Source organism: Coturnix japonica, chromosome 2 (assembly GCF_001577835.2).
Source record: "Coturnix japonica isolate 7356 chromosome 2, Coturnix japonica 2.1, whole genome shotgun sequence".
NCBI lineage: Eukaryota > Metazoa > Chordata > Aves > Galliformes > Phasianidae > Coturnix > Coturnix japonica.
Genome location: NC_029517.1, coordinates 109182350 through 109194499, shown reverse-complemented (window position 1 = coordinate 109194499; position 12150 = coordinate 109182350). Strand labels below are relative to the sequence as shown.

Below are 12150 nucleotides of genomic sequence, written 5' to 3'. Positions count from 1 at the left end.
TGTGTGTTCTGGTAGCTAAGAATTGAAAAGAATTCTTCCCCTATGAAGAAAGCCTAAGTGACTGAGAGGGGACCTAATCTGCGTCTATAAATATCTGAGATATGGGGGGCAAAGTGCAAGGCCAGACTATTTTCAGCAGTGTGTGGAGACAGGACAAGGGGAAACAGCCAGAAACTGGAGCATAGGAAGTTCTGCATGAATGTGTGCAAGAACTTCTTTATGGTGAGGGTGACAGAGTACTGGGACAGGCTGCACAGGGGGGTTGTGGACTCTCCTTCTCTGGAGATATTCAAGACCTGACTGGATGCCTACCTGTGCAACCTGGTGTAGGGAACCTGCTTTGGCAGGGGAGTTGGACTCAATGATTTATGTAGGTCCCCTAAAACCCCAATTATTCTGTGATCCTGAGATTCTGTGAAAAGAATCAAGGACACAATTGGGATCCCTAAATCTCAGTGTTTAGATGTCAAGTTCCAAAAGAGGTTAGAAATTACAACTGTTTAAAGCATGAGTCATAAGATGAGCAAACAGCGTGCTTCCTTTTACTCTAGCTAGATTTATTACAATTATATGGATCCAGCATCAACAAGATAATACATAAGATAAGTAAGTTCCTTTAGGTTATTTCTACCTACATATAGAATAAAATTAAATGCTATTTGTCTTAAACAACATTTCTATTTTCTTCATAATAAAATAATGCTGAGAACAAGAACTTAGATGATAGTTTATGTGCTCAGACCAGAAATACCATGAGATTCCTGATATCATTCAAAGCTAAGGAGCTGCAAACCTTTCAGTTTGCATGGAACTGAGTGCTGGACTGAGCTCTCCAAATTGCACATTTTTGCCATTTGTACAACAGGAGGTACTCCAAGCTCCTTTATGTGCCCTCTACAGAATGGGCTAAACAGGATGACCACTGCTGTCAAATGTATACAGAGGTAGAAATGCCCTCCTTGGGATGATTATTTATCTTGATAATGTTCTTGTTCTTAATGCAGGAATTGTAATTCAGATGTAAAATCAACTTCCCAGTGCTAGTCCTGTATTCTCACATAATTCAAAGCTTTTTCTGTGGTGTGGGAAGGATAAAATACCTGTGGGTCTTGTTTCTTATGGTAATTTCATTAGAGACAAAACTGATTTATGAGTTTCCTATTGTTTTATCTATTAGCTCTTCCATGCAAGGAGCAATATAAGCACAATTAGAGAGGGATGTAAAATGAAGGAGTGAAGTGAAGCAGAATGAATGTAAACATAGATGAATGCTTTTTATATTGGCATTACCACTTTGATACAACATTAAAATTATATTGGAGTCTGAACATGGTCCACAAAGGTTAGCATACTGTACATGGATACTCCCTGTAGGAGATGGGGGAGTTGAAGAGCCTTATCCAGATTTTGAATGCACAGTTCTGTGCAGGAAGGAAACACTTAATTCTGCTGTGGATCTGAAGTCACAGACCTCACTAAGATAATCACTTTCATCTTTTTTGTCCAAGTAAACAAACAGATCAGCAACTCGAATATTCATTCACAAGTGAAGAAGTCCAACATTTCAGGTTTCTCCTGTATTTGCTAAGGCATTGGTAAACTAAGCAAAAATCTCTGACTTGTCAGAATAAGGCACAAATCTCTGGGGTAGGAGGGTGCCTGGTTCTGAACCTCCCTTGGTTGCTCTTCTATTTGCTGTAAATTTCCACTGGGACAAGGAGTGTATCATGAGTCATATACACAACTGTCTGTCCACCAGGCTGAGAATGTCTTGACTTTTGGTATTTTTGGCTCAATATTTTTTAAACAATGCAGTTGTAAAACATAAAAACTGAAGGACACCACTTCTCACAGCCTCACAGTACAGGATTCCCATTACTTTCTACAATGTTTATCAGTATTATAATCATACAGAAGAAGAAGAAAATAACTAAGTACTACTTTTCCCTGGAGTCTCCATACGACATAAGAATGACAGTGAATGCATTGGTCATTGTACTAAGAGTACTAAATATAATTTTATTTGTATCTGCAGTTCAGAGTCAGACTCACAGAACACCATTTTGAAGCCCTGTATGTTGGAGATCATGTTTCTTACATGACCCAGAGAAGAGTTCAGTGTCTTCCCTCATGCCTTTGGGTCTCAACAACTACTGCACAGTTGCCTGTGGCTGTGGGAGGGTGAGCACAAAGATTCAGATGGCTCCTTTCAGTGCTACAGTCCTGGAGGCTGCTTACTATTATTATTTTTAAATATTTTTCTGGAATATTTTCACAGTCTGTTGGAAAGTAAGAATCATCTTGGCTCAGAAAAGGCAGCAAAATGCCTGGCAGCACTGATGGATTTAATAATGCACAATCAAAAGTTCATCTTGCTGTTTGCATTTCTGACTGCAAAGCAATTGTATTAATTACCTGAATTTAAGTGTCATTCACATAGTAAACAAAACAAAACAAAAGACTCTGTTGTAAGATTCATACTTTTAGAATATAATAATACTTCAAAGAAGGCAAACCAAAAGGTAGAGGCTTTATCATTGCATTTTCACTGAGTGCATGCTGCTGGTTTTGATGATCTTTATAATGTTTAAGTATTAAAAAAGAAAAAATTTTCACAGGACCCATGTCAAATCATATAAAACATCACTGTATTTGAAAAGGAGATTTAGGAAGATAAAAGAAACAGATTTTCATTCTCATTCACTTCAATTTCCAGTGGAACAGAAATCTGAAGAACAGAAAATATCTATAATAAATAGTAGTGGTAGTAGGATTCATTATCTTTGCTGTCTAATGCACTCTTGATCATGTTCAGATGCATCAGCTCTAATCTGTATGTTACACTCTTTTCCTCTAAAATAGTTGATAGTAACATTTTCTAGTTAATTTTTAATTGTTCTGTTTGTTTTGTTTTCATTTTGCTTAATTTTGTTTTCCTTCTGTGAAAGGTCTTCTAGTTGTCATTTCCATTATAAATGTATATATGTGTATAGCCATACAGAACTATTAGTGATGATCTTTCATTTTTGTCCAAAAACAACAGCAACAACAACAACAAACAAACAAACAAAACAAAACAAAACAAAAAACAACAACAAAAACAAACGAACAAACAAAAAACAAAAAACCAAGGGTTTTCCACATAAAATACGAGATTTTGCAGAAGGCTTAATTTCTTTGTTGCCACTTGAGTTTGGCATATTTTATCATCATCTGTTAGAAACAGCAAACAGAATTTCTGCCTATGCATAAGACTCCCTGACATCACATTATCACAGTCTCGTGTGGGTTGGAAGGGACCTTAGAGATCATCGAGTCCAACCCCTGGGATTCAAGCCTCTGTGTAGCAGAGCGGCACTTCTACCACTTGCGCCACAGGGGGGATTCGAACCCGGTTCACCGGTGTTGCAAAGAGGCATTCCTACCACTGCGACACCGGAGGCACACATCCTCTTGGAGGAAAACTCCTTGTAAAACCTTGTTGAAGTCACGGTTCCATAACAGTGTTCCTTGGCAGATAATTTCTCCCACTCATCCCCTATCATGTCACAGCTAATGTCTCCATCAGACATCAGATATTTTCCTGCTATTGGATATGCTCTTCTCTCTCTTATTTTACCTTGCTCTTGATACCAATACCAGGTAGTGTTAGCAAATGCTTTGCTTAATATTCATCTCCAACATCTCAGTTTCTGAAGAAATGTTATCTACAGTGAACACCGCAACACTGCTGCCAAGTGCAATAGCATGAAAAATTAATCCTCAATTATGACACATACTGTGGCTAAACAGCTTTTAGAGCTGCTTTAAGGATAATTAGCAATCTGCCAGATCTTGCTCAACTTCAGCTTCTGAAGAGAGTCAAACTTCTCAGTCTACTCATCTTTTTGGTCTTGCAGTAATTTAACTTCAAGGTGAGATAAATGAGTAACAAAAACAACCTGAACAAATGGCTGTAGTTTCCTCATTAGCTAATGCTGAATGTTACTTCTTGATGACTAGTTCCACCAGTGGACCAAATCAACTTTCAATTTTTTTTTTTTTTTTTTTTTTCCCCACAGACCATGATATAATTATATCTGCAAATACCTCATATATAAGATACAAGGGGAAGACCAAGGACATTCAAGCCACAGGTAATCAGTTTCTAAAATTCTAATTATTGACATCTCTTTGTGAACTGTGTAGAAGAACTTGGGGATTCTGGTGGACAAAAAGCTTAATGCAAACCGGCAGTGTATCCTGCACTGCATCAAAAGAGGTGTGGCCAGCGGAGTGAAGAAGATGATTATCCCTTTCTACTTCATGAGGCCCCCGCTGGAATACTGCATCAAGATATAGGGCCCCCAGCACAAAAAAGATGTGGACAGAGTGAAACCATTCTATGATGTTTATCCTATGATGAACTGACCTGTAACTAAAGTGTCAGGCAACACAGGTTAAAAGTCCACATAGGCTTTATTTTAGTGTTTCCTCAGTATCAGTGTTTCCATAGTATCAAACTTTCTCTGTGAAGTTCGAAAAGAGAGATCTACATCCTAAAACTTAGTTTTCATTCAGTTGTACAGTTTTTCACACCTTTGCAATCAAGTTTCTCAAGAGGTACACTGCAGGATAATTTTAATCATGAATGCTTACCTCTGATCGCTAGGAAAATTGAAGCTTCACAAGGAACAAATTTAGAGTATCCATTACTAGGTTTAAAAAATGCCAGAAGAGCTCTACAAAGTACATCTTACATTTTATGGAAGGTGCTCTTCTCTTTTCAGTTTCTTTCTTAAAGATTTTCATTAAACAAAGTTGCCAAAGGAAGAAAATGTCAACCATGCAGGTATTTTTTAAATATAGCTTACTCTTTCACATAGGCAATATTTAGACAGACAAAGAAAAGTGAAATTTTCTTAGTAGCTTAGACTTAAAATTATAGGGTTCTACATCACAGCTTTTCTATTCCTATGCAAAGTACTCATTACTTAATATTTATTTCTGATTTATTTATTATTTATCTTTGTAATGTTGAAAGACTTCCATGTAAATTTACTTTTATGAACAGACTAGATTATATTCCACTTGTCTCAAGGGAGACAAAACTTTGCACAAGATCTCACCTAACAATGCTTGTATTTACCTATTGAAAAGCTAGTTAGAAGTCATACAAAAGCAGATGCAGCTCAAGAACTAGATGAAGTATGTACCAGGGTTTTCTTCTTACTGAAAAAAAAAAAGAAAAACTATGCAGACAGAATCCTTTAGCATTTAAATCCTTTTAGCTGCTGTCAAGGAAGAAGGAAGCTTCTAAGAATCAGGAGCACGAATCAAGGGAAAGCAAGTACAGTATGGTATTTATGTATTATTCTGCAGGCAAAAGAGATGAATGTGTATACAGTAGAAAGAGAACACACTAGCAATGTGTAGAATAACAGACTACAATTCCTGGGAAAAAAAAAAAAGTAATGTATTTTCAGAGTTCTTTCTGAATTTATTTGAAATCAGGAGGTAAAAGTGAGAACAAATTGTAGAAAGATGTAGAAAAGCTCTGCCAGATGCATCTGTCACTGAGACAAATAAGGAGAAGAGAACAAAAGGTATGAACTAAGAAACAGACTCCAAATTGAAACAGAATGCTGACTAGGTAATAGTGTTTCAGACACCCAACAGAATGTAGGGTTTCAGCATGATACCCCTCACCTATTCAGAGCAGAAATAATTTTTATGAGGCTGGAGCTCACAGAAAAGGAAAATGCTGGTGGCAAAACACTGTAGCCAAGCGTGAATCAGTTTGTTTACGAATGAATTGGAATTGAGTTTCCCTGTGAAACTGGTTAGAAGGCTTTTTGCCTCATTAAAGGATATTGTTAGAAAGCTTCCAGCAAAAGAAGAAAAAGACATGAAGTAAATTACTATTTGTACATGGCTGTCATAAGCCGTAATAAACTATTTTCATTTTACCTTGAGAGGAAAATTAACTAAATCAATAGCAATGGCAGTTAACATAATTTCTACGACCACTGCCATTTAAGTGCTAAGCTTGAATAGTATCAGAGTTCAGGCTGGCTCAGTATAGAAGTCCAGATAAAAGAATGATCAGGTGTTGAATTCAGTCACAGAAAAATTCTGAAGGTTTTATTATTAATACATTCTATTTATTTTTGGACAGTGTTTTGTAAATACAGAGTCTAGTATTAAATGTGGAAGTTGGTGGATCTGCCTACAGTGGGGAGAATGGTGCTTGATTATCCTTGAGGTCTCTTCCAACCCAAGCCATTCCGTGATTCTATTAGTCTACGATACAGAGCAAAGGTTCTTGCCTTGTCGTAAGAAATTCTTTTGTAGAGAACAAAAGTAAGCTTTAAAACGACAAGGCAATGTAACCTCTTGCTCTTAAGGGCTACTTTCAATTTACCAGTGACACCAATGACAATTTAACACTGACAGCTTGACGTGGAATAGGTATATGGAAAGGTCATGGTATTTCATCAGGAGGAAGATGTTCTAAGGCACCGTAGCCTTCAAATACATGCTGTTGTGGGATTTTCTGTTACTTCATGCTGCCCATTTGCAGAATGTTCTTAAAAGTTGTTAATCCATATAATGGTAAATTAGTTTTGATAGAAATAACATTCTTACAGGAACATAATTTCAAAGTCAATCAGTTTAGGTTAGCAGCACTTGCACAGACATCTCGTAATTCTATCAAAAATTGTTTATTCTGTTTCCTCTTATTTCAGGAGTATTAGATTTTACATTGCTATAATTAATATGTATTTTAGTCCAGATAAACCCTGACAACAAACAGATAAAGCACTTACGAGTCTGAAAAGAATCTTGTCATAAAGTGAATACAGTTAGGTACAGCACATTTTAAAGATATTTTATTTACATTCTCACACGTTTTCATTTCTTTCTTTCACACTACAGAAATTCAGGAATGTTTAGAGAGGGGGAAAGGAAAAATTAATAAATTGCGCTCTGGGCAGCCCAACATTAATCAATGGCATGAAATTCTTCACAAAAATGGAGGTCACTTGTCATGAACAGTAAGAAATGTTACATTGTGGAATGCTTGTGCAAGAACTCTTTGAAACCTCACAATAGCACAAGAGATTCCTTCCCAAAAAAGGAGGAGGGGAAAGAAAGAAATAAATCTCATATTGAAGAACAATTCTTTATCACTGCTGACAAATAGGATTCCTTAATGCACCCTCTCCATTTTTAATTTCTGTGCTTCTATGAATGTAACCACTGCAAGACCAGTGGTTTGCTTATCAAAGAAGCTGTTTCAGTAGGCGGAAAATGCAGTCATATTTAACAGAGAATATAAACACAACATGCAAAACACATTTGTGCCTTGTTAATCTTGTTCTTCAGACATCAAGATCTTGCTGCTGTACCGAGTATTGAAAATAAAATGGAAAAGAATGTAGCACACAGCTGTGAGGAGGGAGCTGCTCCACTCACTATTATGGGCTGCCTCTGGTCACCTCTTCCAGGTGGAGCCTTTGCTCTTCAGGTGAGCTCATGGGAGAATTATAGTACAGTCATTATAGACACTATTGTGCAGGCACCGAGTGCTGCCTCTGCCCAAAGTGCTGGCCCATCCCATCCACAAAGCCAAAGGGACTCAGGTTAGAGAGGCCATCTCATTTTCACACAGAACAGAGAGCTTGTCACCCAGAAAAGTTTTCAAAGGGAATCTAATAACAAGATATGATAGACTGCAGAGATTGGGCACAGGGTAATGCCACACAAGTGATAATTTTTAAATAAATGCCATAAAGTGTAATAGCGAATATTTCACGTCCATGTTATTGCAACTTTTAGCAGTTCCAGTGAGTTACACAGTAACACATAAATTTTAATGTAATGTTACTTAAGTTACTGGCCTTGCATGACCAAGTTACTGAGTGAGGCCAGTGCTATCAATTAACATACTGACAAACAACGGTAACTTCTGCCAACTCGTTTACAAAAGAATGCCTACTTCTATCAACTGAAGTTCTTAAAGTTGAGAGTAGCTTTTCTTACAGGAGAAAAACTTACTCAATAGAGACAGGTGGCAATTTGAGACAAAAAAAAGGTTCTGCCAGGTACCTATTGACAGTATTGTGCTCTGTAGTTACTTTTATTGATCAGTGGGACCATTCATTCAGTAAGGTTCTTTATGTAATGGAATAAAACTTGTTCCATGTAAATTCAGACTCAGAACGGTAAAGGTATGCAATCTGTCTCTTTTATTTTCCAGCTACAAAGCACTAGCTTTCTAAATTATTATGGAAGCATCAACAGCTGTTCTCTCTATCCAGCTCTTCCACCTCAAGCTGAAATGCACACTAATCCACCAGTAATTAGAAACAAGGCTTTCACAGAATACAAATAAGCAAAGAATATCTCAACAGAAAATCTGGATATATAGAAATATATTTATTGGCTTAAATATTTTTCCTGTATCTTGGAGAAAATAATACACTGGAGATGTACATGAGCAATCAACGTTTTGAAGAACAGAAGACTAAAAAAAGAACAACAAGAAGAATGCCAAGAGACATTCTTGTTTTCTGCACTTGGTGGTTGAAAACCTTTGATAAATTTGTGAATACAGATTCATACATTCCCCTGGCATAGAGAAGTATTCACACACATAAAGACAGCTACTAATGTCTGAAACTCATCATTCCCTTCTGATCCTTAGTTGTGAGAGGACCTTACAGATAGTTGTAAACAGAACATTACAAGTGTGTTGAAATGCAGTCCTGCATTGCAAGTGGCATGAAGTACAATCCTACGTTGCATAACATCAAAGACATTGCACTCAGAAATAACTTTACTGTATTAAAAGGAGAACCTCTTCATTGGTGCCGAAAATATACACTACTGAAGATGTCATTATGTAAACAATGATATTCTATAGATTTCAGCTGTGTGATCAAATTCCTGAAGGTTGCTTAAAAGTGTAGGTAAGTACGTGCCAGCGTTTAGAAAATTTCCCAGGTCAAGTTTTGTATTTATTTGTTTTGCATTGATGCTCTATGGAAATTCTACTGGATACCAATGGTAAGTGCCTGCTTTACACTGTCCACTTCAGGTACTTTGTGATCTGTCTTATCTTACACTTTTGGTATTTCTCTGAGTTGTGTCTTTCTACTATGACCTGTTGGCATTTTTACTTCCACTCTTATTAATTTGTAAATTCAAATATTCATGGACAAGCATGAAAGGAGATCTTGAAGACCTGGCACATGTCACATTATCTCTATACATTTATTTCTTGATAATATTTACATTTGAATTTCTGGGTTTCATTTGAAGCATTCATATGTTGTAAACTGCCTAAACTTTATATTCTAGTAGAAATAAGACAAGTCAGGGGTCTTCCAGGTGTAGGTACTGTACACACCATTTGTGTGTACACTATTTGCATAAGTGGAAATTGGAGGGAAGGGACTTGCTCAGTGTCATATCTGAGCATCACAACCTCCACTTTTTGGGACTCTAGAAACTCTGCTCTGGTCTGTTCACCAAATTACTTAGCATTTCCTTCCCTCTACAGTCAAAAGGATCATTTAAAATATACACAGACAAACAGACCTAAGCTTTATTTATTAAGGTTGAAAGTGTTGCAGTCATCTATCCCCAGGAAGAACTGGCAGAAGTACAAGAGGGGAGTCATGAGACACACTTAATGATGGTTGAGAGGACCTCAGGAAAAGAAGGTGGTGGAAACAGTTGTAAGAACAAGTTACAGCTAGAACTGATTTCTCCTGAGACAACACCGTAACTAAAAGTACTGCAGTCATAACCAAGCTCATCACATGGAAATGTCTACACACACATATTGTGAGCAGCAGGACTAGATATTATAAAAAATCAGCTACACTGGATTGGATCTGAGTTTTTAAGTTCACATGGTGTTATGTTGCGTGGATTTCACTGTATTATTCATCACCTTATCCAGCATTTCTGTAGTGAGATCACACAACAGACAAGTCAGAAGTCTCTTCAAGAACTGCTTGTTAGAACTTCATTTTCTGTTTGCAGTCAGGCAGGATGGAACTTCAGGCAGCTTGGTCTACTGAGAGGTGTCCCTGCCCCCCAGCAGAAAGTTGGACTAGATGATCTCTAAGATCCTTTCCAACCCAAACTATTCCACGTCTTTGATTCAGCAGTTCTAGTTTCTTCACTGCATTTTTATTGCACAGACAACTTTGATTGAGAACTGTCCATAATGTTTGATTTTAAAGAGTTTTAGGTTTGCATTTACAAATAAATTATATTTAAGGACATCCTTTCATCATACAAAGACTGTTTAGATTGTGAACTATTGTACTGATATGAGTTAAGATAGACTTACAGTATCCAGGTCATGCAAGCAAATTTTTTGGCTAAAACCTACTATATTCTTAGTTGTGCATTTATTCCATGCCCAGAAAACAAACAAATGAACACAAGCTTTCTAATGAAGGGGAATCAAATTATAAACAATTTCTACATAAGATGTGCTAATTCAATAAAACTTTTAGTTCAATCCAGCATGGCTTCCAAAATCTTGTTATTCATTATTCACAATTTATTTATGTGGGTTCCAATGAAAACAAAACTAAACAAAACAAAACAAAACAAAACAAAACAAAACAAAAAGCAGTCTAGCTACTCACTAACCAAACAGCAATCTCATGGAATATATACTGATTTGCAGAGCAGAAGTGGTATCACATGATTTACGACTGTATTACCTACAAAAATTTCTTGTGTCTATGCATCTGATAGTTTTAGTTAAAATATTTCCAATCTGTTTGCAGATCACAGAATGGAAAGTAATAGAATATATATTTCCTACCTGAATCAGGAGGATATCCTTGCAACAAGTAAGGTGTATAGGTGTAGGTAGTTGAGTGGCATGACTCCCCAATACTGGACAGTGGCTATAGAAAGAAGGAAGAAAATGATCTTAAGCATGGACATTTAGGTTGTGATTTAGGCAGTTCTCAGCCTGTCCTTTAAACCAAACATGCCTGATGTTCTCCAGGACTGAATCTTTAGCTAATAATAGGAGATCATGAGGGAGAAAATGTGGATTCTTATCACTCAATGCGTGCATACGCATACAGTTGAGAAGGGTGACAATGGCACTATCCAGATGCTCTTGCTATGTGGCTGATGATGGATAGCCATTTGGCCACAAAAAATTTTCCAGGACTGCGGTCCTGCAGACTGTCATAGTTGTAGGATTTATTACCAGTGCAACCTCAAGCTGCCTCTGAATAATTCTCAGTCCTAAGCACTCAGCTGTAGGCATAAAAAAACTGGCAGCATGAGTGCAAAGGGCTCCACTAGCAAACAAGCTGGCACCAGCCCAATCCATTATCTGCTATAAAAAGATGGATGTGCAGATGTGATCCAAATTACCACCGCTTACTTCCTTTCATTGCTAACAAATGGAAGTATGCTAGCTGCTCTCCCTTATTCCATGGTTGGAAACATAAGGAGCAGTGGGTTAGGTTACTCTGTTTTCCGTTGCACTCAGCTGACACAGGGCAAGATGAAATGAGTCTCTCAAGCTAACCAAATTCATTGGAAAACTCTTTGTGAATGCAAGCTGTGAGTGGCTGTAGCTGTTCTGTGAACAGCAGTTTTTATGAAACATATTTTAAATTACTGAGTAGGTTAGCAAGGTTATTTGGCCTTAGGTTTCAACAGCAGATTTTTAGCTGAATCAATGGACTGTCTGCCAGATGAATCCATCCAGCATTTCAATCCTCAGGCACAGACATAGGTAATGAATACCCAATTTTCAGTGTGAGACAAGAAAAAAATAACCAAAAAACAATACCAGGAAAACAGGAAAACATCTGACCCAATTAGAGATAGGGTAGGGTAGAACTTAGTTCTACTAAGTCCTAGGAAAGATATATCTTCAAAAGTGCTAAGATACCCACTGCCATAGAATCATAGAATCACAGAACTTTACAGTTTGGAAAAGTTCTTAAACATCATTGAGTCCAACCACAACCTAACCATACTACCCTAACTCATCATTTGTGCATTCTTGATACCCCCAGAACTGCTTTTCTATGGCTGGCAATGCCAAGCTGAGGGAGGCGCACATGCTGTCTCATAGCTCACAGTCTGCTCTGAATTCTCTCCTTGGAGTTG

At 37.3% G+C, this 12150-nt stretch overlaps 1 long non-coding RNA gene across 3 annotated transcripts in view; it reads right to left on the bottom strand.

Moving 5' to 3' along the window:
- Nucleotides 1-12150, bottom strand: part of LOC107310327 — a 94476-nt gene that overhangs the window by 29661 nt on the left and 52665 nt on the right. For all 3 annotated transcript variants that reach the window (XR_001553558.2, XR_004306264.1, XR_001553559.2), the window contains exon 3: nucleotides 10835-10919. This is a non-coding gene — a long non-coding RNA (uncharacterized LOC107310327). The remainder of the gene's footprint in view (nucleotides 1-10834; nucleotides 10920-12150) is intronic.